Source organism: Staurois parvus, unplaced genomic scaffold (assembly GCF_062004578.1).
Source record: "Staurois parvus isolate SC_StPar_1 unplaced genomic scaffold, SC_StPar_1.0 ptg000965l, whole genome shotgun sequence".
NCBI lineage: Eukaryota > Metazoa > Chordata > Amphibia > Anura > Ranidae > Staurois > Staurois parvus.
In genome coordinates this window covers 952,913-978,636 of record NW_028318761.1, presented here as the reverse complement: position 1 = coordinate 978,636, position 25,724 = coordinate 952,913, and the positions used below count along the sequence as shown (strand labels likewise).

General features: G+C 45.5%; 1 protein-coding gene and 1 long non-coding RNA gene across 2 annotated transcripts in view; one reads left to right on the top strand and one right to left on the bottom strand.

The window, feature by feature from the left end:
- LOC149441625 (uncharacterized) overlaps positions 1–25,724 on the top strand; it is a 120,128-nt gene that overhangs the window by 26,126 nt on the left and 68,278 nt on the right. The window lies entirely within an intron of this gene.
- On the bottom strand, positions 19,055–25,317 carry LOC149441627 (uncharacterized). Its single transcript, XR_016307321.1, has 3 exons — positions 25,235–25,317; positions 19,269–19,355; positions 19,055–19,152 (listed from the first exon to the last, which is right to left on the bottom strand). It is a non-coding gene; the product is annotated as an uncharacterized LOC149441627 (long non-coding RNA).

Here is a 25,724-nt window from a genome sequence, read left to right as displayed (position 1 = left end):
AGAAGTAGATGGGAAGTGGGGGAGGGTAAAGGTGTCTGCTAGCAGTGTCCACGTGTGAGAAGTAGAGCAGAAGTGGGGGAGGGTAAAGGTGTCTGCTAGCGGTGTCCACGTGTGAGAAGTAAAGCGGAAGTGGGGGAGGGTAGAGGTGTCTACTAGCTGTGTCCACGTGTGAGAAGTAGAGTGGAAGTGGGGGAGGGTAAAGGTGTCTCCTAGCAGTGTCCATATGTAAGGCACAGAGTGAAGGTTGGACAATCTCCCTCCACCAATCATGACTGAAGATAAAACTGTGGTGCAGGAAAGGGGGGTGAACAGGCTCTGGAGCAGATAGGATGATGTGAAGAATGTACATCGGGCTGCAGTGGAAACCACTGATTATGGTCAGTATGGATGTCCCTGTGTCTCTGGCTGCTGGTGATGAATGTGGTTCTAGGTACCTGCCACTGGAAGGTGCGGTGTCACTGAACTGCTGGCTGCTTATGTAGGATGGTCACTGGAAGGTGCGGTGTCACTGAACTGCTGGCTGCTAACATAGGATGGTCACTGGAAGATGCGGTGTCACTGAACTGCTGGCTACTTACGTAGGATGGTCACTAGTAGGTGTGGTGTCACTGAACTGCTGGCTGCTTACATAGGATGGTAACTGGAAGATGCGGTGTCACTGAACTGCTTGCTACTTACGTCGGATGGTCACTGGAAGGTGCGGTGTCACTGAACTGCTGGCTGCTTACATAGGATGGTCACTGGAAGGTGCGGTGTCACTGAACTGCTTGCTACTTACATAGGATGGTCACTGGAAGATGCGGTGTCACTGAACTGCTTGCTACTTACATAGGATGGTCACTGGAAGATGTGGTGTCACTGAACTGGTTGCTGCTTACATAGGACGGTCACTGGAAGGTGCGGTGTCACTGAACTGCTGGCTGCTCACATAGGACGGTCACTGGAAGGCTGGATGTAGAACTCCTGTGTTGCTGTTTCTCTCCACAGAAACTAGCAGAAGGGCAGCAAACAACTGAACTCTCCAGAGCCCCCAGCACAAGACCCCGAGACCACCAATTACAGTAAGTTTATAAACTCTCCAAGGATCCCCTGTTGGTTTGGCTCTCAAGCCAGTTGTAGTCTCTGGGCTAATTCATTCTTCAGTAAGAGTTGGTTGAGGGACTACATGTCCCAGGATCCTCTGCTTTCAGGGTCAGTAAGAGTGGTCTCCCTCTAGAGCAAGGGTGTCAAACTGGTGGCCCTCCAGCTATTGCAAAACTACAAGTTCCATCACGCCTCTGCCTTTGGGAGTCATGCTTGTAACTGCCAATCTTGAAATGCCTCATGGGACTTGTAGTTTGGCAACAGTAGGAGGGCCATCAGTTTGACACCCGTGCTCTAGAGGCAGAAATGTGATGCAATGATCTATCCATGAACATAAGGGGAAATGAAACAACCTGTTGTGTACTCTGTAATGTCTCCTCCATCCCTTAGTACCCTGCACCTGACTACACACTCCCCCCACTAAGAATCTTTGGTCCCCAAAGATGGGACAGGGTCTTTTCTCTTTTCCATCCAAACAAGTGAGGTGGATGGGGGAATCCCCCCTTCCAGGACATTGTATTCTGAATATTCATCTGCCTGTTAGCACTGGGGAGGTCGGGGGGATTGAAGGATGGAAGACTTCAACTAAAGAGGAAGTCATCAGTACAAGGGGCATTCCATATTGACAGTAAGTACTGTCTGTTATGCTGTTTTTTGAAGAAATGTGTGACTAACCTTAGGCTTTAACAGCTTCAATGCCGCACTATATCAGAGATACAGCTACAGGGCGGTGCGGCTGTGCAAAATCATGTATATATATGTGTGTGGATTTGCAGTTCCGGGTAGGGGGTGTGCACGTGTGCCCTACCTACACTGCCATTCTTCTCAACCACTGGGTCCCAGCCGGTGATTCTTTGTTAGCACCCAGTGATTGCTGAGTATTACTGATGGGGGAGAGACCTGTGTATAAACAACACAGATCTCTCCCCTGTCAACTCCTGCACACTGCTTAGTATGGCTCTGCATAGGAGACCAATACAAAGCAGTGTACTTACAGTGACGCACACACACAGTTAACCCTTTTGATGGTTCCTCATGTTACCCCTTCCTGCCCAGTGCCATTAGTACAGTGTCAGTGCTTTTTATTAGCACTGATCACTGTATTGGTGTCACTGGAGATGTCAGTGACACCAAGTCAGCTCCCCCCCAGAGTCAGAATGCCAGCAGCAGTCCCACTATAGTACTCTGATCACCGCCATTACCTCACTTATTCCCTTGATGGTAAATATAATAAGTGATCACAACCTTTTGTCTATACATGAATTGAGCCAATCCTCATGCGGCTATTGCCAATATAATTTATACCAAATGATAACAACTGTGCAACAAATAAAGATCTGATTGGTTTACACAGAAAAGAAGCTTGCTATGAATGGAATATAACAAAATATAAAGGATATGATACACACAAACAATGATGTCACAGTCTAACATGACAGTCGTTGATCATACCTCCTCTGAATTCAGTTCCCGCAGGAAGATGGATGACAATCGCTGATCATTACTCCTCTGAATTCAGTTCCCGCAGGAAGATGGATGACAGTCGCTGATCATACCTCCTCTGAATTCAGTTCCCGCAGGAAGATGGATGACTGTCGCTGATCGTACCTCCTCTGAATTCAGTTCCCGCAGGAAGATAGGTGATAATCGTTGATCGTACCTCCTCTGAATTCAGTTCCTGCAGGAAGATGGATGACAATCGCTGATCGTACCTCCTCTGAATTCAGTTCCTGCAGGAAGATGGATGACTGTCGCTGATCATTACTCCTCTGAATTCAGTTCCCGCAGGAAGATGGATGACTGTCGCTGATCATTACTCCTCTGAATTCAGTTCCCGCAGGAAGATGGATGACAGTCGCTGATCATTACTCCTCTGAATTCAGTTCCCGCAGGAAGATGGATGACTGTCGCTGATCATTACTCCTCTGAATTCAGTTCCCGCAGGAAGATGGATGACAATCGCTGATCATTACTCCTCTGAATTCAGTTCCCGCAGGAAGATGGATGACAGTCGCTGATCATACCTCCTCTGAATTCAGTTCCCTCAGGAAGATGGATGACAATACTCCCTAGGAGGTGTTAGGAATGACGGGTCCGGGGCCTATTCCTTACATCAGCCAGGTGTCCATACTGCCATAAACCTCTACAGGAAATCTTCATGGGGGGGTGTTGGGTGATAAAACACATGGGAAATCTTATATACAGTCAATGTCCACTTAGAAAGTGCAGTTCTGGGAAGTTGCAGGAACTGAGACTGAGACTTCTATCAAAAGTTCACAATGATGGTAAAAATTATTGTAGGCCCAAAATATCTATCACACTAGTAACAAAAATACAATTCCAGTATCTATCCCGCCATTTGTAGATGGTGTAACTTTCACATAAACAGATTCATTCACACGGATTGGGATTTTATTTTTAGCAAAGACGAGGAGAATACACTTTGGCCAAAATTTATGACAAATTTTTTTTTTTCGCTGGACATGTTTAACCCCTTGCCCTCCAAAGGATTTACCCCCCTTCCTCACCACGCCTCTTTTTGATATTCGGCACTGCGCTAATTCAACTGAAAATTGCGCGGTCATGCAATGCTGCTCCCAAAAGAAATGTACGTCCTTTTTTCAAACAAATAGAGCTTTCTTTTGGTGGTATTTGATCACCTGTGCACTTTTTATTTTTCGCACTACAATCAAAAAAGGATTGAAAATTTTGAAGAAAAAATTTTTTTACTTTCGGTTATAAAAAATATATAGTAAACTCAAAGTTTATAAATTTAGCCCAAAATGTGTTGGTGAAAAACCGAATAAGTGTATATTGATTGCTTTGTGTGATAGTTATAGAGTCTACAAACTATGGGAGAGATAATGGAATTTACGCCATTTTTTTGCTGTACAGCGCTGCACTAGTTTAACAGACAATTGCGCGGTCATGAAATATGGTAAATAAATGAAATTTACGTCCTTTTTTCACACAAATAGAGCTTTCTTTCAGTGGTATTTGATCACCTCTGCGCTTTTTATTTTCGGTGCTATAAACAAAAAAAATTTTGAAATTTTTTTTTTTTAAAAAAACATTTTCTCATTTCTGTCATAAAAAAATATAAAAACAAAAACAAAATTTCATCATAAATTTGGGCCAAAATGTATTCTGCTACATGTTTTTGGTTAAAAATAATCCCAATAATTGTATATTGATTGCTTTGTGTGATAGTTATAGCGTCTACAAACTATGGGATAGATACTGGAATTTACACAGCTTAAACTTTCTGACTGCCATCACATTTCTTGAGGTGCTAAAATAATAGGATAGTACAAACACCCCCAAAGGAGCCCTTTTCGGAAAGTAGACACCCTAAGGTATCTGCTGAGAAGCATATTGAGTCCATGGAAGATTTTGTTTTCCACAAGTTTTTGGAAAAACTTTTTTTTTAACCCAAAGTTGTCATTTAAATGGTATATTGCTCACACAAGCCATGGGTATATGTGGAATTTCACCCCAAAATACATTCTGCTACTTCTACTGAGTAGCCACATACAGGAGCCTGAAATCCAATGATCACTTTGAAAGCCTGAAGGTACGTAACTTCCTCATTTCACTTCTTCACTACCTATCACAGTTTTGAAGGCCCTGAAATGCCAGGATAGCACCAAACCCCCCAAATGACCCCTTTTTGGAAAGTAGACACCCCAAGGAATTTAAAAAGAGGCATGGTGAGTATTTTGCAGATCTAATTTTTTTCTTACAAGGTTTTGAAATATTAAAAAAGAAAACAAAAAATATGGTTTTGTTTTTTTTTCTTCAATTTTCAAAAACTTGTAGCAACAAACGAGATCTGCAAATACTCACCATGCTTGTTATCAAATTCCTTGGGGTGTCTACTTTCCAAAAAGGGGTCATTTGGGGGGGGGTTGGTGCTATCCTGACATTTCAGGGCCTCCAAAACTGTGATAGGTAGCCAGGAAGTGTAATGAGGAAATAAAGCCCTTTAAAAGCCTGAAGGTGCTTATTGTATTTTAGGGTCCTGTACTTAGCTAGACTGCCAAAATGTCTCTCATATGTGGTGCCCCCATACTCGGGAGAAGTAGCAGAATGTATTTTGGGTAGTAATTCCACATATACCCATGGCTTGTGTGAGCAATAAATCATGTAAATGACAATTTTATCTAAAAAAAAAAAAATTTTTGTCAAACACCCTAGTGAATAAAATGGTGTGTGCTGCAATATTTTATGTCACATAGTGCTGAATTTTTTTATGTCACATTGTACTCGCGCAGCGATTTTTCAAACACAATTTTTTAAAAAAATACACTTTTTTTACTTTTAATGCACAAAAACACAATATATTGTCCAATTATTTGGTAAAATATAAAATATGATGGTATGCCAAGTAGATACCAAACATGACATGCTTTAAAACTGTGCATGCCCTGTGCAATGGTGACAAATTTAGATTTACAGAGGAGGTCTAATGTTAGAATTACTGCCCTTGATCTGATGTTCGTGGCGATACCTCCCATGCATGGTGCAATTGCTGTTTCCATACTGGCACAGGGTCAATGCTCACAAACGCAAGTGCGCGTGTGTGCTGGGGGGCGAGAGTACTTTTTTTGTAACTTATTTTGATTTTTTAAATTATTTTTACACTGTCCCTTTCATTTTTTTTTTATCATTTTTAATGCTATAACAGGGAATGTAAATATCCCCTATAACCTCAATGGGCATTGTCATATATTCTTTTTTGAGAAATCTGGGGTCTATCAGACTCTAGATATCTCCTCTGCCCTTACATTATCTAATCAAACCAAGATCGGTGATCAGATGCTTTCCCAATTTACAAATGGCGCTGTTTATATCCTGCAAAACTGAAGTGATGAAATGCTCGTATCTTCCGATTTCTTAGACTATAGAGATGATTGGCACCACTCTGGTCTCCAATCAGCTTTATGGTCAGCTGGCAGAAACACCGGCTGCATTCTCAGGTTCCCCCGATGGCACGGGACTGCCAAAGAAGGCCGTGGAAGGCAGCAGGGGAGAGGGGCATCATCTCCTGATGTTTGTTAAAGAAAACATGCAGCTAATTAGCCACTAGGATTGCTTTTACATGAAAACCAATCACTGGCTAAAAAAATTGATACCAGGATGAGGCCTGCAGCTGTAGGCATTATCCTGGTATAACCAAAGTCCAGTGATATACCAGTACATCGCTGGTCCTTGTTGGGTATATATACTATGTTCTTTTATTTTTGTATGCAACCTGTGGACTGAATGAAAAAAAGAGAAGAAATTTCTGCCAGAAAAAGTGTGTGGTATGCCCACCATTAGAATATACCGCCCTGCATCCACCCACTTCTAATGGCGGGCACACATTAGGTCACATGGTGCCACATGCCTCAATTCCAAGATTGTACAAATGTCTAAATAGTGGCATGCTTGAATAAAAATTATCCACGTATAAGTGGTACCCCATATGGAAAAAGGATGACACCAAGTCCCAAACTATCTTGCCACTGCTCCCCATGTAGTCTGGGCATCCAAGGGGCTCCACGTGACTATCTTTTCCTTCGTACATCTGAAACTTATAAGTATAGCCTGTTGTCCTCTCACAGGTCTTCTACATCTTGACCCCATATCTGGCACGCTTGCTGGGGAGAAATTGTTTAAATGCAAGGCGGCCAGAAAAATGAATGAGGGACTCATCAACGCAGATGTTTTGCTGGGGAGTATAGACATCTGCAAATTTTTGGTTATGGTGATTTGCGAGGGGCTGAATTTTGTGGAGCCGGTCAAATTCAGGGTCACTTCAAGGGCAACTCAGTGTATTATCATTGAAATGCATAAAACACATTATACTCTCATATCTATGCCTGGCCATGGCAGCAGAGAACACGGCATATGATGAATCGGGTCTGCGGAACAATACAACCGCAAATCATTTTTTTTTAGTAATGCCCATGTTCAGGGTTAGGCCCAAAAAAGTTTTAATCCGGAAACCGTATTGAGTTTCCATGCGACTAGTCTGGCAAGGTTTGAATTTGGGTTGGTGGCAATAAATAGTTCTGCATATAAATTGTTTTGATCCACAATCAATGCATACAGATCTTCTGAGAAAAACAGCTAAAAAAATCAAGGGGAGTTGTCAGGGTCCTGTCCGCGGCAGGAGTTCTGGAAGATCTGGAATTTCAGCCAATACTCTGCATGGCCACAGAAGTACACATCAGCCTCAGTCTGGTGCCAGATGGCCTTTATAAGGAGGCTCATCACTTCCTCTGGTTGCTGGATGATCTCTAGCTCCCCGTGCCCTGTTCCTGTATTTCTGATTTGTGATCTCCTGTTACCGACTCGGTTTGCTCCTGGACCTGTCTACTCTGATTTACCCCTGACCTGACCTCGGCTTGGCTTACGGATACTCTCTCTCTCACTCCTCTGTGAATGACCTTGGCTTTCCCATCTGTCTACGTCCGCTCTGATTCCCACTTCGTACCTGACCTTGGCTTGAACCGACTACTCCGTAAACATCCAAATCCCAGAAGGGCTTGCATACCACGCACAGGCACCTCCTGTCTGCAGACCTATCTCTGTGCACCAGCTGTGCTTCTGAGTGGACCACCAACCAGCACTCCTACAGGCGACCTGTGCCACTTTGGGCCTGACTCCCGCTGTCCCACTTTCAGGGGAGTCCGGAACTTATCCACAAGATAAGCCCTCTCTCCATTGGCCTCCATCACCAGGTACATGATAGGAGTAGTTACATTTGCTGTTTCCACCTGAATTCTGAGTTGGGCAGTGAATGGGAGAAGTACGGGTGCTGCAGAATTTGTGGGCTGCTAATCGGGATTTGCAAGCACATCTGGAAGGACACCATGGGTTCTACAGGCCTGTGTGCAACTTTGGTTGTGCTCGCCACTGCACCAGCTTGTACTGTACTTATGGGACTTGCCACATCACCAAGTGATACTGCAGTGCTGGTATGTGAAAGACCAGGATGTACTAGGCCGCTGGTGCTTGCCAGTTCACCAAAAGGTAGCGTGGCACTAGTACTGGCACTCTGCTGCACATGAGAGTCATCAAAATTTACCGGCAAGTGCTAGCAGAGATCAGGCCTGATTCTGCCAACACTGCGGTTTTGTGTGCAATGCATCAAGTCACAGCGACCTACTGACACTGCACTTGCTGGGGGAGAAGGGGGGTAAGTGTAGGGGCTAAATGCAGGTGCCGGGGCTGATCCCGCTAACGCTGCATTTTTGGGGACACTATACTAATGTGAACGCTGGTATAGTGCAGATCTGATCAAAAATATTGATCCGTTCAGACACTATACTAGCAATGGAGGTTTATTGTGCATGAGCGTCTTCCTGGCAATCAAGGGGTTAAATCTGATGACTGGTGTACTGACAGGCAATCTGATGCCATCTTGGAGGGGCATGAAAACCACGGGAGCACGAATCATGTATATATATATGTGATTTTGCGCACTTGTGCTGCCCTGTAGCAGTATTTCTGGCTAGGGTGGTTACAGAAGTGGTTTGTGTTACGGCGCTTCATTACTTTAAATGACAATTGCACGGTCATGCAACGCTGCACCAAAATAAAATTTACGTCATTTTTTCCCCATGAATTGGGCTTTCTTTTGGTGGTATTTGATCACCTGTAAAGTTTTTATTTTTTGCACTATAAAAAAAAAGTCTGACAATTTTGAGGAAAAAAAACTATATTTTGGACTATTTGCTATAAAACATGTCCAGTAAAAAAAATGTAAAATTTAATTTTGTCAAATTTGGGCCAAAATGTATTCTGCTCTGTGTCTTTGCTAAAAAAAATCCCAATATGTGTAAATTAATTGGTTTACGTGAAAGCTATAGCATTTACAAATGGCGGTATAGATACTGGATTTTTTTTTTATTTTTATACTAATAGCTGCGATCAGCGACTTATGGCGGGACTGCGGCAGACATTCTGACACTGGGGGGGGAACTGACTTGGGATCACTGACATCCTCAGTGACACCAATACAGTGATCAGTGCAAAAAAAAAAGCACTGACACTGTACTAATGGCACTGGGGAGGAAGGGGTTAACATTTTTAGGCAATCAAAGCGTTAACTGTGTGAGGGGAGTGTTTTACTAGTGGGTGGGGGGAGGTGTGCTTCACAGGAACACACTGATCCGGAAAACTGAAAGCTGCTTTCCAGAACAGTGTGCTGGAAATCGACAGGGAGGAGAGCTGCATTGAAAACAATGCATCCTTCCTCCCTGTCAATGTTTGCCGGCAATCACCAGGCTCTTGCGAGTAATCACTGGCCAGGACCCGCTGATTGACACCCGTGGCCATGATCGGTGCCGCAGGTAGGACGGTTGCATGCTGCGTGCCCCCTAGCAAGTAAACAGGATGACGGTTATAAACGTGATCCTGCGCACAGGGGCCGCTTTGTGGCAGTATATGTACTGTGGGCCGTCCCCTAGTGGAGTGATCACTGATAATCCCATACACTGTCACTGGACTAATGACACTGGCTGGGAAGGGGTTAACATGTAGGACCATGAAGAGGATCCATGTGTGTCATTATGTGTCACGTGTGTACAGTGTGCTGCCTTTACTAACTCATCTCTCATTATACATTGTGCTGATCCAACAATATTATCCCCATGAACCCCAATGCAGCATTCCCAATATGTCATTATTTATTATATGGGGATATATATATATACACAGACTATATGACCTCCTCATGTATATATTACACTGCCCTGCGTTTCTTACAGCTTTAATGCCGGTGAATGTTTCTAATGTCTCTTACTATACCTCTTGATGTGTAATGTATTGTTGTTGTGTGAGCATGTTGTGATGTCACCTTTGTCCCGCCTCCTTTCCTAGGACTGCCCAACCCAAGTGGGAGGGTCCAACCTCTGTCCCAGGGTATATATAGAAGAGGATTGTCATTGCCAAGTCAGGTCTGATGAAGAAGGGACTCCCTTCGAAACGCGCCAGCCTGACTCGGAGAACCTTCCCTCATGTTTAGACTCGGCTGGTCTCTGATTGGTCAGGTCTCACTAAGGACTTTACACGCTTGTTATACTTCTCTGTTTGTGAGGATATTTTCACATCCAATAAAATCACATTTTACTGAGGTAATGCACAAGGTTGGTGCACTTTTTGTTTCACTTTCCAGTATTGGTGGGGCTTCCCCAGCCTTGTTTAGAGCCGCACAACCTTTGATGCCTTGGTGGGGAAGTTCTTCAAGTTCCGGGTCCATCTATCCACCCTTGTTCTGGACCATAGAGGGCAGGAGGGGTTGTTTTGTGTTTACACCCCCAGTACCATTACTCCAGTCACTTTCCGGGTTGTTACCATCCCCCATTATTATCACTGTCCCAGCCCTTGCAGCCCTTTCCATCTGTGGGAGGAGCTGAGTCTCCACCCCCTCATTAACACTGGGAGGCCTATAACAAACTCCAATGATGACCTTTGTAGTACCGCCCCCCATGTGCAGTTCCACCCATAATACTTCAGCCTCATCACACTCTCCATCAACTAGGTCCTCTTTCACACTCGCTCTGAGATCACTTCTCACATAGAGACAGACACCACCACCTTTCCTATTTCCCCCGTCTCTCTGAAAGAGAACCTAGCCAGGAATATGAATGGCCCAGTCATGTGAGGAATGAAGCCAAGATTCAGCAATACCAATTCAATCCTAGTTCTCTTCATGCACCAAACCTTCCAACTCACCTATTGTGCTGGGCACACTTCTGGTATTGGGGAACAAACACTTTCATTCACTGACACCTCCTTCATTCACCGACACCTTGTCCATTCACTGACACCATGTCCATTCACTGACACCTTGTTCATTCACCGCCACCTTGTTCATTCACCGACACCTTGTCCATTCACCGACACCTTGTCCATTCACCGACACCTTGTTCATTCACCGACACCTTGATCACATGGATTTTGTGTATTTTTTATTTTCAAACAAATGGTACCAATTCCACTGGTTGTTTGTAACATGGGAACATTCTTATCATCTGCCATAGCCCTCCCCCCATCTTTCCCCATTCCACCCCCCAATAAGTACTGACCCCTGTCTGATCTGTCTACCCCGTTATAATCAAATTTTCCCTCCCCCTCCATCCTAGTTTATATACTCCTCCAGCCTTCCCGTAAACCTTTCCCCCAGCACAGCAGACCCCCTTCCATTTAGGTGCAAACCATCTCTAGCATATAGGCAGCACCCCAATGAGAAGTCAGCCCAGTGCTCTAGGTCAGGACTCCATTTTTATTCTTCTCCTGCCATCAATGGCCGACCAGGTCCCACACTTCATTCATGTCTTTGGGGGCCTCTCATCACCTTATCAACTGTTTCTTCCATGATGAAGATCAGCCATGGAGTATATCTGAGGTGTATATCAGGGTGTGCTTCTTCCCCACATGAGAGCTGGGATGTCCAGCAACATTCATCTAGAAGACATTTCCCGCACTCAAGGCACTAATACACCTCCAGGGTTGTGTGGGACCCCTGATGTACAGGAAAACAGGACTTCAGTGAGGAACATTTCCCTCACTCAGGACAGAAAAGTGGCTTCTCCCCTGCATGAGATCTCTGATGTTTGGAAAGATGGGGCTTCTGTGAAAAACATTTCCCGCACTCAGGACAAACATAAGGCTTCTCCCCCGTGTGAGATCTCTGATGTGTGTGAAGATTGGACTTGTCTGAAAAACATTTCCCACACTCAGGACAGGAATACGGCTTCTCACCTGTGTGAGATCGCTGATGTGTGTGAAGACTGGAAATGTATGAAAAACATTTCCCACACTCTGGACAGCAATATGGCTTCTCACCTGTGTGAGATCTTTGATGTGTGTAAAGAATTGACTTATTTGAAAAACATTTTCTGCACTCAGGACAGGAATACGGCTTCTCTCCTGCGTGAGATCTCTGATGTCTGTAAAGACTGAACTTATCTAAATAACATTTCCCGCACTCAGGGCAAGAATATGGCTTCTCTCCCGTATGACATCTCTTATGACTATGAAGTTTGGACTTCACCAAAAAACATTTCCCGCACTCAGGACAGGAATATGGCTTTTCCCCCGTGTGAGACCTCTGATGTCTGTGAAGATTGTACTTCTGTGAAAAATATTTCCCGCACTCAGGACAAGAATACGACTTCTCCCCCGTGTGAGATCTCTGATGTCTGCAAAGATCGTAGTTCTGAGAAAAATATTTCCCGCAGTCAAGACAGGAATATGGTTTCTCCCCCGTGTGAGATCTCTGATGCATGTAAAGATTGGACTTCTGTGGAAAATATTTCCCGCACTCAGGACAAGAATATGGCTTTTCCCCCGTGTGAGATCTCTGATGTTTGTAAAGACTGGACTTCTGTGAAAAACATTTCCCACACTCAGTACAAGAATATGGCTTTTCCCCCGTGTGAGATCTCTGATGTACGTAAAGATTGGACTTCAGTGCAAAACATTTCCCACACTCAGGACAGGAATACGGCTTCTCCCCTCTGTGAGATCTTTTATGCGTATATAGATTGGATATACAATGGAAACATTTCCCGCACTCAGGACAGGAATACGGCTTCTCCCCCGTGTGATATCTTTTATGCTCATTAAGTTTGGATTTATAATGGAAACCCTTCCCGCACTCAGTACAGGAGAACCTCTTCCCTGTTTTAAGGGCGGCCCGGTCCTGCACAGTCTGAGGTTCCTCAGGATACGAGGAATCCGATGGTCCATCTACACTGGGTGGTGCCGGATGGACATTGGAGGGAGCCGGGTTTTCTCCTGGACTATACTGTGTGATGTCCTCATCTTCTACTTTCCAGTCTGGAGACAAAGTGAGACAATCCTCGGAGGTTTTCCTCATCTCCCGGCCATGGACTAAAATACAAAGACAAAGAGGATTACTAGACAGGAGCTGATTGGTTCCCCCAAACCAGGACTGGCTGAGCCCCAACAGAGGTCAGAGAGTGAGGATGGGGGGAGAACAACCAAGATGAAGACTGGACTGATCCTGAAGACCACCATCATAGGGGTATTGACTCCTCCCTCATTATCACTTTCTGTTTAAGGGTCCAAAGTTGGAGGATGTTATCACATTATTATCACCATGTAAAAGTCTGTGCTCCAATCACATCATCCGATATAAAATGTCCAGCTGGTAGGAAATGTGTGTAACAAAAGAGAATCCATATTATGTGTATATATAACAGTGGGGGGAGAGCAGGGGTCAGGAGTATGTAATGTACAACATAGAGTATATAGTGCAGGGGTCAGGAGTATGTAATGTACAACATAGAGTATATAGTGCAGGGGTCAGGAGTATGTAATGTACAACATAGAGTATATAGTGCAGGGGTCAGGAGGATGTAATGTACAACATAGAGTATATAGTGCAGGGGTCAGGAGTATGTAATGTACAACATAGAGTATATAGTGCAGGGCTCAGGAGTATGTAATGTACAGCAAAGAGTATATAGTGCAGGGGTCAGGAGGATGTAATGTACAGCAAAGAGTATATAGTGCAGGGGTCAGGAGGATGTAATGTACAGCATAGAGTATATAGTGCAGGGGTCAGGACTATGGAATGTACAACAGAGTATATAGTGCCTGGGTCAGAAGTATGTAATGTACAATGTGGAGTATATAGTGCAGGGGTCATGAGTATGTAATGTACAACGTGGAGTATATAGTGCAGGGGTCAGGAGTATGTAATGTACAACATAGAGTATATAGTGCAGGGGTCAGGAGTATGTAATGTACAGCAAAGAGTATATAGTGCAGGGGTCAGGAGGATGTAATGTACAGCAAAGAGTATATAGTGCAGGGGTCAGGAGGATGTAATGTACAGCATAGAGTATATAGTGCAGGGGTCAGGAGTATGTAATGTACAACATAGAGTATATAGTGCAGGGGTCAGGACTATGGAATGTACAACAGAGTATATAGTGCCTGGGTCAGAAGTATGTAATGTACAATGTGGAGTATATAGTGCAGGGGTCATGAGTATGTAATGTACAACGTGGAGTATATAGTGCAGGGGTCAGGAGTATGTAATGTACAACATAGACTATATAGTGCAGGGGTCAGGAGTATGTAATGTACAACATAGAGTATATAGTGCAGGGGTCAGGAGTATGTAATGCACAACAGAATATAAAGTGTAGGGGTAAAGAGAATGTAATGCACAACATAAAATATATAGTGCCAGGGTCAGGAGTATGTAAAGTACAACATAGAGAATATAGTGCAGGTGTCAGAAGTATGGAATGTTGAACACAGTATATAGTGCATGTGCCAGGAGGATATAATGTACAACAAAGTATATAGTGCAGGGGTCAGGAGTATGTAATGTACAACAAAGTATATAGTGCAGGGGTCAGGAGTATGTAATGTACAACATAGAGTATATAGTGCAGGGGTCAGGGGTATGTAATGTACAACATAGAGTATATAGTGCAGGGGTCAGGAGTATGTAATGTACAACATAGAGTATATAGTGCAGGGGTCAGGAGTATGTATTGTACAACATAGAGTATATAGTGCAGGGGTCAGGAGGAAGTAATGTACAACATAGAGTATATAGTGCAGGGGTCAGGAGTATGTAATGTACAACAAAGTATATAGTGCAGGGGTCAGGAGTATGTAATGTACAACATAGAGTATATAGTGCAGGGGTCAGGGGTATGTAATGTACAACATAGAATATATAGTGCAGGGGTCAGGAGTATGTAATGTACAACATAGAGTATATAGTGCAGGGGTCAGGAGTATGTAATGTACAACACAGAGTATATAGTGCAGGGGTCAGGAGTATGTAATGTACAACATAGAGTATATAGTGCAGGGGTCAGGAGTATGTATTGTACAACATAGAGTATATAGTGCAGGGGTCAGGAGGAAGTAATGTACAACATAGAGTATATAGTGCAGGGGTCAGGAGTATGTAATGTACAAGTTATATAGTATAAGGGTCAGGACTCTCAGTATTAGTATTATGTAATCAGTGGAAGCTTAACTGTAGACAACATGTAGAGGTGAGCTGGGATTAAACCATCATGAAACAGGTTAGATTGGAAGTGAGCAAATACTTGGACAGAGGGGTGGCGGTGGATGTGGTACACTGGGACAGAGGGGTGACGGTGGACGTGGTATACTGGGACAGAGGGGTGACGGTGGACGCGGTATACTTGGACAGAGGGGTGGCGGTGGACGTGGTATACTTGGACAGAAGTTTAGTGTGATTAGTGGGGTACCCCGAGGTTCAGGGTTATTAGTGGGGGACCCCAAGGGTCAGTGTTATTAGTGGGGGACTCCAGGGTTCAGTGTTATTAGTGGGGTACCCCAAGGTTCAGTGTTATTAGTGGGGTACCCCAGGGTTCAGTGTTGGGACCCTTACTTATTAATATATATATAAACAATATGGGGTGTGAGATTATAAATCCCATTCCAGTCTTTGCAGATGACACCAAGCTGTGCCGGGGAATAACGTCCTTACAGGATGTCTCCAACTTACAAGCCGACCTCAATGCTCTGTGTAATTGGGGGACTATGGGGCCAATGAGGGCTAATGGTGATAAATGTAAGGTTCTGCACTGGAGGGGCTAAGAATATGAATGCATCATACATACTAGGGGGGTACAACTGGTGGGGGTCAATGGTGGAGAAGAATCTGGGGAGTCAATGGTGGAGAAGGATCTGGGGGGTCAATGGTGGAGAAGAATCTGGGGGGTCAATGGTGGAGAAGAATCTGGGGGGGTCAATGGTGGAGAAGGATCTGGGGGGGTCAATGGTGGAGAAGGATCTGGGAGGGTGAATGTTGGAGAAGGATCTGGGGGGCAATTGTGTAGAAGGATCTGGAGGGGTCAATGGTGGAGAAGGATCTGGAGGGGTCAATGGTGGAGAAGGATCTGGAGGGGTCAATGGTGGAGAAGGATCTGGAGGGGTCAATGGTGGAGAAGGATCTGGAGGGGTCAGTGGTGGAGAAGGATCTGGAGGGGTAGGGGTCAATGGTGGAGAAGGATCTGGGGGGTCAATGGTGGAGAAGGATCTGGAGGGGTCAGTGGTGGAGAAGGATCTGGAGAGGTCAGTGGTGGAGAAGAATCTGGGGGGTCAATGGTGGAGAAGGATCTGGGGGGGTCAATGGTGGAGAAGGATCTGGGGGGGTCAATGGTGGAGAAGGATCTGGGGGGTTTAGTAGATCACAAGCTTAATAATGGCATGCAATGCAAAGTTGTGGGTTCTAAAGCGAGCAAAATCCTCTCTTGTATTAGGAGAGGTATAGACTCCGGAGAGAGAGATATCACCCCCCCCCCCCCGGTACAAATCATTAGTAAGACCTCATCTGGAATATGCAGTTCAGTTTTGGGCTCCAATTCACAAAAGAACATTGGGGAACTGGAGGAAGTACAGAGAAGGGCAACCAAACTAGTCTCCATGTATAATACATAAGGGGGGATATGATCACCATGTATAATACATAAGGGGGGGATATGATCTCCATGTATAATACATAAGGGGGGGATATGATCTCCATGTATAATACATAAGGGGGGATATGGTCTCCATGTATAATACATAAGGGGGGGATATGATCTCCATGTATAATACATAAGGGGGATATGATCTCCATGTATAATACATAAGGGAGGGGGGGTATGATCTCCATGTATAATATATAAGGGGGGGGGATATGATCTCCATGTATAATACATAAGGGGGGATATGATCTCCATGTATAATACATAAGGGGGGATATGATCTCCATGTATAATACATAAGGGGGGATATGATTTCCATGTATAATACATAAGGGGGGGGATATGATCTCCATGTATAATACATAAGGGGGGATATGATCTCCATGTATAATACATAAGGGGGGATATGATCTCCATGTATAATACATAAGGGGGGATATGATCTCCATGTATAATACATAAGGGGGGATATGATCTCCATGTATAATACATAAGGGGGATATGATCTCCATGTATAATACATAAGGGGGGATATGATCTCCATGTATAATACATAAGGGGGGATATGATCTCCATGTATAATACATAAGGGGGGATATGATCTCCATGTATAATACATAAGGGGGATATGATCTCCATGTATAATACATAAGGGGGGATATGATCTCCATGTATAATACATAAGGGGGATATGATCTCCATGTATAATACATAAGGGAGGGGGGGTATGATCTCCATGTATAATATATAAGGGGGGGGGATATGATCTCCATGTATAATACATAAGGGGGGATATGATCTCCATGTATAATACATAAGGGGGGATATGATCTCCATGTATAATACATAAGGGGGGATATGATCTCCATGTATAATACATAAGGGGGGATATGATCTCCATGTATAATACATAAGGGGGGATATGATCTCCATGTATAATACATAAGGGGGGATATGATCTCCATGTATAATACATAAGGGGGGTATGATCTCCATGTATAATACATAAGGGGGGGGATATGATCTCCATGTATAATACATAAGGGGGGGATATGATCTCCATGTATAATACATAAGGGGGGATATGATCTCCATGTATAATACATAAGGGGGGATATGATCTCCATGTATAATACATAAGGGGGGGATATGATCTCCATGTATAATACATAAGGGGGGATATGATCTCCATGTATAATACATAAGGGGGGATATGATCTCCATGTATAATACATAAGGGGGGGTTGCTGTAGGAAAGTCCTGGATTCTTTCTTGGATACACAGAATATAACTGGATATAACATTTATAGGGAAAGTTGATCCAGGGAATATCCAATTGCCTCTCGGGGGGTCAGGAAGGAATGTTTTCCCCTGCAGGAGGAGAATGGATCGCGCTTTGCTGGGTTTTTGCTTTCTGGTGGATCAGCTGTGGGTGTCGGATTATAACTTTTATTTTTATTGGTACAACTAGATGGATGTCTTTTTTCAGCCAGACTAACTATGTAACTATGTAGGTCCCACACCGCTGCCTCCCATCTCCTGAGACTGAACTCAGTGACTTGGGTCTGAGACACTACAGACATATCCCTCCACCCGGCACAGCCAGCAGATAACAGAGAAGGTCCCCTGGAAGAGTCAGGCACAAGGCAGGAGACCCCAGTCACATGTCCTGGGTGCCTACATTATGCAATGCTTAGAGTAAAAATCCACATTTTGCTGCCAGCTGAACCCCAGAACCTCCATAAATCCAGTCTAGAGACATAAATTGTGTCTGCAGCACAGAGAAGGAAGATTATCCGAGAGAAATCCAGGAATACAGGACGGGGAACACAGCTCAGGAAAGTGACCAGGGGATTACAGGCTGATATCACCCAGTCCCCGCCCTACTCTGGACCAATCAGTGAGCAGTATGGGTGGAGGAATGGATTTAGTGTTCATGACCCACCTGTGCTGATCTCTGTAGGAGTGTCCTCCTCTATAAATGTCCCCGTTATTCCATCCTCCTCCATAGACTGCTGATCATCCCTCACATACGCCTCTTCTTCTTCTGCTTTCACCTCAAATTCTATATCGATTGGATCTCCACTCTAAATCAAGGAAATGAGAGAAAATATCATCTGTAAAATGTAAGGTCACATAAAATACCCCACACATTGTCTCTATGAGTCCATGTTCTAGATGCTCCATCCCACCAACCTTGCAATACTGAGGGATGGTGTGACCTTCCTGTGTGGAATCCCGGGAATATAGAGGATGGGGACATCTCTCTGGTGGGTTCCTGGTATTAGGTGGCTCCATCATATCCTTGTGTCCTTCTGAAAACTCCTCCATCACTCCATACTCCTCATCCTCCTCTTTATACTCTTCTTTAACATCAATATTATCATCCCCGAGGATTCCACTCTGAAAGATATAATAAAACATTCATTGTAACAAACATGCTGTGTATAAATCACAACTACCAATAATTGTTAATCATCTACCTGATGATGGTGAGGGATGGTGTGACCTTCCTGTGTGGAATCCTGGGAATACAGAGGACGGGGACATCTCTCTGGTGGGTTCCCATGACTGGATCCATCTGTAGGAAATACACACACTGACTGAATCCATTGTTTCTATGTGTTTATCAGATGATGGGGGATCTAGGTGGATCCTCCGTACTGCTCTCTCCTTTACAATAAAGTCTCCTCTTACCCGGTGATGTGAGGGGCGGCTGATTGTCCATCATGACGTCCTTGTAGAGATCCTTGTGTCCTTCTAAATATTGATGTGTATCATCTGCTGGAGATAAAAGACATCACAGTGACTACGGAGGAATAGAACAGACATGACTATGGAGGAAGAGGACGGACATGACTATGGAGGAAGAGGATGGACATGACTATGGAGGAAGAGGACAGGCATGACTATGGAGGAAGAGGATGGACATGACTATGGAGGAAGAGGATGGACATGACTATGGAGGAAGAGGACAGTCATGACTATGGAGGAAGAGGACAGACATGACTATGGAGGAAGAGGACGGACATGACAGGGGGTTACTGGGTATAAATAGAACATAACATCTTATTACCGTTTAATGACTATGGCCTGTGTCTGGTCTGTTTGAGAATCATCCCCCCCATTCATGTGATCCTTATCAGTTCCTAATTGGGGCGGAGATGAGTGCTCATTGGGCCATCTCCCTATAAATTTAGATCAGCTTATGGGGGGAGATCACTGATGGGGGGCACAGTCACTGATGGGGTGCTGCTTTTGAGTGAGTGCTGCGTTGATGGAGCGCTAAGAAGATGTTGAACTAAAGCAGAAGAGCTCGAGCAGCAGGAAGATACAACAACAAGAAACTCTCCTGCATGCTGGACAGACTGCAAGCAAACACCTCGGGAAACATCTCCTACAAGTCTGAGTCCCACTCCGTGTACATTTAATATGTCCCCTCTATGCCTCCTTTTCATATTACTTTCCTGCTTTCACAAAATCTCACTTCTTTACCCCTCTGCTCCACCCCAAAACTTATACATCTCCCCCTCACTGCTACCATCTCCCTACTACTGCTCTCATCACCTCCTGCTGATACTTCACTCCCCTGCTGACCCAAACACCAGGACTGGAAGGCATGTGCGCTCGTGTACATCCCGCCCCCATCTTACTTTCTGCACCCTCCTTCTCCTAACCTCTGGGGATATCTCCCCAAACCCTGTTCCTCCAGTATCTCACCCCCACACCAGGCACCCTCTTTCTCCTAACCTCTGGGGATATCTCCCCAAACCCTGGTCCTCCACTATCTCACCCCCACACCAGGCACCCTCCTTCTTCTAACCTCTGCAGATATCTCCCCAAACCCTGGTCCTCCATTATCTCACCCCCACACCAGGCACCCTCCTTCTTCTAACCTCTGGGGATATCTCCCCAAACCCTGGTCCTCCACTATCTCACCCCCACACCAGGCACCCTTCTTCTTCTAACCTCTGCGGATATCTCCCCAAACCCTGGTCCTCCATTATCTCACCCCCACACCAGGCACAGTCTTTCTTCCAGGAATAGTTGCAATCCCCTCAATTTAATATCAGTCCCCGTGCTCACAAAAACCACCCTCCCTTTTTCATGTGTGCTCTGGAATGCCCGCTCTGTCTGTAATAAGCTCACCTCTGTCCATGACCTTTTTGTCTCCGGCTCCCTTAACCTACTAGCAATTACAGAAACCTGACTCCAAGCAGCAGATCCTACTTCCCCCGCAGCACTTTCCTATGGAGGCCTCCTCTGGACCCACTCACCCAGACCCAGTGGTCAGAAAGGTGGTGGGGTTGGTTTGCTTCTATCCCCACTGAGCACCTTTCAAGTCCCCCCTAACCCTCCCTCTCTATCCTTCTCTTCTTTCCAGACTCACTGCATCTGGCTGTTTTCTCCCATTTCTCTGAGGATTGCAGTGATCTATCGGCCTCCTGGACCCGTGTCCTGCTTTCTTGATGATTTCTCTGCCTGGCTGCCCTACTTTCTCTCCTCTGAGCTACCCGCTATCATTCTCGGAGATTTTACTATCCCTATTAATGTCAACGACCCGGCTACATCCCAACTCTTCAACATAACCTCATCTTTTGCATTAGCACAATGCATACAGTCCTCCACTCACTCTGACGGACGCCGTCCTCCACTCACTCTGATGGGAATACATTAGACCTTGTTTTCTCCCATCTTTGCACTCCCTACAACCTCACAAACACCCCCTTTCCTCTCTCTGATCACAATCTCATCACCTTCACAGTCTCCTCATCTTCAAACACCTATCCCTCCAAGCAGCAAACAATTACCAGCAGAAACCTTCACAACTTGAACCCGGCTCCTTTCCACTCTGCAACTGACCAACTCTATGACAGAATCTCTCCCCTGTCCTGCCCTGACCTGGCCACTGCTGTCTACAACAGTTCACTGTCACCCACACTGGACTCACTTGGTCCTCTAACAACACGAAGCATCAGGCCCCGACCATTACAACCTTGGCAGACTGACCACACCAGACATCTTAAGTGACATAGTCGTGCGCTGGAGCGATTGTGGGGTAAAACCAAATCTCAGCAAGCATTCACCCGATATAACTCTGCTTTCTTCACATACAATTCCTCCCTCCATGCTGCCAAACAAGACGACTTTGTCACTCTCATCAATACCTTGTCATCCAGTCCTCGTCGTCTCTTCTCTGCTTTTAACTCTCTACTTTCTCCACCTCCACCCAGCACCTCACTCACTGTTCACGAGATTGCAAATCATTTCAAAAACAAGATTGATGCAATTCATAGGGGCCTCTCCTCTGCACAGACATCCATCTCACTTAGCATACCTTATACTAAACCTCCCTCAACATTTTCCTCTTCTGACCTCGCTATTACTGAAGAGGTCACTAAGGTTTCTCAGAAGCCCGTATCACCACCTGCCCCTTGGATCCTGTCCCCTCACAACTACTATGGTCACCCTCTTCCATCCTATGCTCCCTCACTCACATCTTCAATCTTTCCCTCTCTACTGGTGCCTTCCTCTCCCCTCTAAAGCATGTGCATATAACTCCCATACTTAACAAGCCCTCCCTGGACCCCACCGACTTGAACAACTTAAGACCCATCTCCCTGCTGCCATTTACCTCTAAACTCATAGAACACTTAGTCTACAATCACCTGAGCTCCCACCTCACCGACAACAACCTTCTTCACCCTTTACAGTCTGGCTTTCACTCACTACACACCACTGAAACTGCCCTACTAAACCTCACTAATGATCTACTAACTGGTAAAACCAATGGCCACTACTCCATACTCATCCCAACCAATGGCCGCTACTCTGTACAAACCCAACCAATGGCCGCTACTCTGTACAAATCCCAACCAATGGCCGCTACTCTGTACAAATCCCAACCAATGGCCACTACTCTGTACAAATCCCAACCAATGGCCACTACTCTGTACAAATCCCAACCAATGGCCACTACTCTGTAAAAATCCCAACCAATGGCCACTACTCAGTACTCATCCCAACCAACGGCCACTACTCAGTACTCATCCCAACCAACGGCCACTACTCCGTACTCATCCCAACCAAAGGCCACTACTCCGTACTCATCCCAACCAAAGGCCACTACTCCGTACTCATCCCAACCAAAGGCCACTACTCCGTACTCAGCCCAACCAACGGCCACTACTCCGTACTCAGCCCAACCAACGGCCACTACTCCGTACTCAGCCCAACCAACGGCCACTACTCCGTACTCAGCCCAACCAACGGCCACTACTCCGTACTCAGCCCAACCAACGGCCACTACTCCGTACTCAGCCCAACCAACGGCCACTACTCCGTACTCAGCCCAACCAACGGCCACTACTCCGTACTCAGCCCAACCAACGGCCACTACTCCGTACTCAGCCCAACCAACGGCCACTACTCCGTACTCAGCCCAACCAACGGCCACTACTCCGTACTCAGCCCAACCAACGGCCACTACTCCGTACTCAGCCCAACCAACGGCCACTTCTCCGTACTCAGCCCAACCAACGGCCACTACTCCGTACTCAGCCCAACCAACGGCCACTACTCCGTACTCATCCCAACCAACGGCCACTACTCCGTACTCATCCCAACCAACGGCCACTACTCCGTACTCATCCCAACCAACGGCCACTACTCCGTACTCAGCCCAACCAACGGCCACTACTCCGTACTCAGCCCAACCAACGGCCACTACTCCGTACTCATCCCAACCAACGGCCACTACTCCGTACTCATCCCAACCAACGGCCACTACTCCGTACTCATCCCAACCAACGGCCACTACTCCGTACTCATCCCAACCAACGGCCACTACTCCGTACTCATCCCAACCAACGGCCACTACTCCGTACTCATCCCAACCAACGGCCACTACTCCGTACTCATCCCAACCAACGGCCACTACTCCGTACTCATCCCAACCAACGGCCACTACTCCGTACTCATCCCAACCAACGGCCACTACTCCGTACTCATCCCAACCAATGGCCACTACTCCATACTCTTACTACTTGACCTCTCCGCAGCTTTTGATACGGTTGACCATCCTCTCCTCCTCAAAAAACTCCACTCTCTGAGTCTCAGAGACTCTGCTCTCTCCTGGTTCTCCTCCTACCTATCACAGCACTCCTTCAGTGTTATCTATAATGCTGCCTCCTCCTCTTCACTCCCTCTTTCTATAGGGGTGCCTCAAGGATCTGTCCTTGGACCCCTTCTCTTCTCCATCTACACCTCCTCCCTTGGTCACTTGGTAAACTCCCACGGCTTTAAGTACCATCTCTATGATGATGACACACAAATCTATCTTTCTACCCCTCACCTCACCCCTTCAGTCACCTCTTCACCTCACCCCTTCAGTCTCCTCCCGCATTACTAACCTACTAAGCGACATATCGGCATGGATGTCACTCCACTTCCTCAAACTCAATCTTTCCAAAACTGAGCTCTTAGTATTCCCCCCAGCCTGTGCCCCCTCCCCTGACTTCTCCATCAAGATCAATAATACAATCATCAGTCCCTCCCCTCATTCCAGGGTACTAGGTGTAATCCTAGACTCCCATCTGTCCTTTCAACTCAAAATCCAATCGCTGTCCAAATCTTGTAGACTTCACCAAGACAACATCTCCAAGATACGCCCGTTCCTAACCCCGGAAACCACTAAGCAACTTATTCACTCCCTTGTTATATCTTGCCTTGACTATTGTGACTCCCTCCTCATTGGACGACCTCATCGCAGGCTATCCCCTCTTCAGTCTATTATGAATGCTGCTGCCAGACTCATCCACCTTACTATACATTCTGTATCTACCACCCCTCTCTGCCAATCCCTCCATTGGCCTCCACTCAGTATCCTCCACCCCTCTCTGCCAATCCCTCTACTGGCCTCCATTCAGTATCCTCCACCCCTCTCTTCCAATCCCTCCACTGGCCTCCATTCAGTGTGCTCCACCCCTCTCTGCCAATCCCTCCACTGGCCTCCATTCAGTATCCTCCAGCCCCCTCTGTAAATCCCTCCACTGGCCTCCACTCAGTGTCCTCCACCCCTCTCTGCCAATCCCTCCACTGGCCTCCATTCAGTATCCTCCACCCCTCTCTGCCAATCCCTCCACTGGCCTCCCATTGCCCAACGGATATAATTCAAAACATTAACAATAACATATAAAGCCATTTATAACTCTGCCCCAAATAACCTCACCAATCTTGTCTCTAAATATCACCCAAACCGTCCTCTCCGCTCCTCGCAAGACCTCCTGCTCTCTAGCTCCCTTGTCTCCACCTCCCATGCTCATCTCCAGAGCCTCACCCATCCTCTGGAACTCTCTACCACAACTTATCAGATTATCACCTACTCTGTTTACTTTTAGGTGATCTCTAAAAACCGATCTCTTCAGGGAAGCCTATCCTGCCCTCAGCTAATAATGTAATCTTCTACTCTTCCAACCAGTCCATCCCCCAAAGTTACTACCTCTTGTACCACTAGCCCCTCCCTTTTAGATTGTAAGCTCCCAGGATCAGGCCCTTCTATCCCTCTTGTATTGAACTGTATTGTTGCTGTATTGCCTCCGTTATATTGTAAAGCAATGAGCAAACTGTTGGCGCCATAAATCCTATATAATAATAATAATTACCTCCTCTACTGCCACATCCACAAACCTCTCTGATCTCCTTCGGACCACATAGAACTTTGTGTCTTTATTTCAGATCACTTCCTGTCTGTTCCTGACATCACTTCCTGTCTGTATTCCATAGAGAAGTCCTGTCTTAATAGTAGAAATGAGATCACCATCTTGTGGAATTCAGAGGAACTGCAGCCCCGAGAAATGTCCCCTGATAACCATTCCTGCATTGTATCTACCTTACAGGGATACCAGTAAAGTGACAAAATACCTAAAAAAAAAAGTAAGAAACAATAAACCTAACTCTTATGCAACCAACTGTTTAAAAAATATATTTAATTACAGATAGAAAAGTCTTAAAGATACAGAACACAAGATAAAAACAAAGGTATACATAATAAAACAGAGAACTCCAAAATCAGACACACTACCCAGAATGTCCAATCCTCCATATCAGAGACCAAGACAGACTACCCAGAATGTCCCATCCTTCATATCAGAG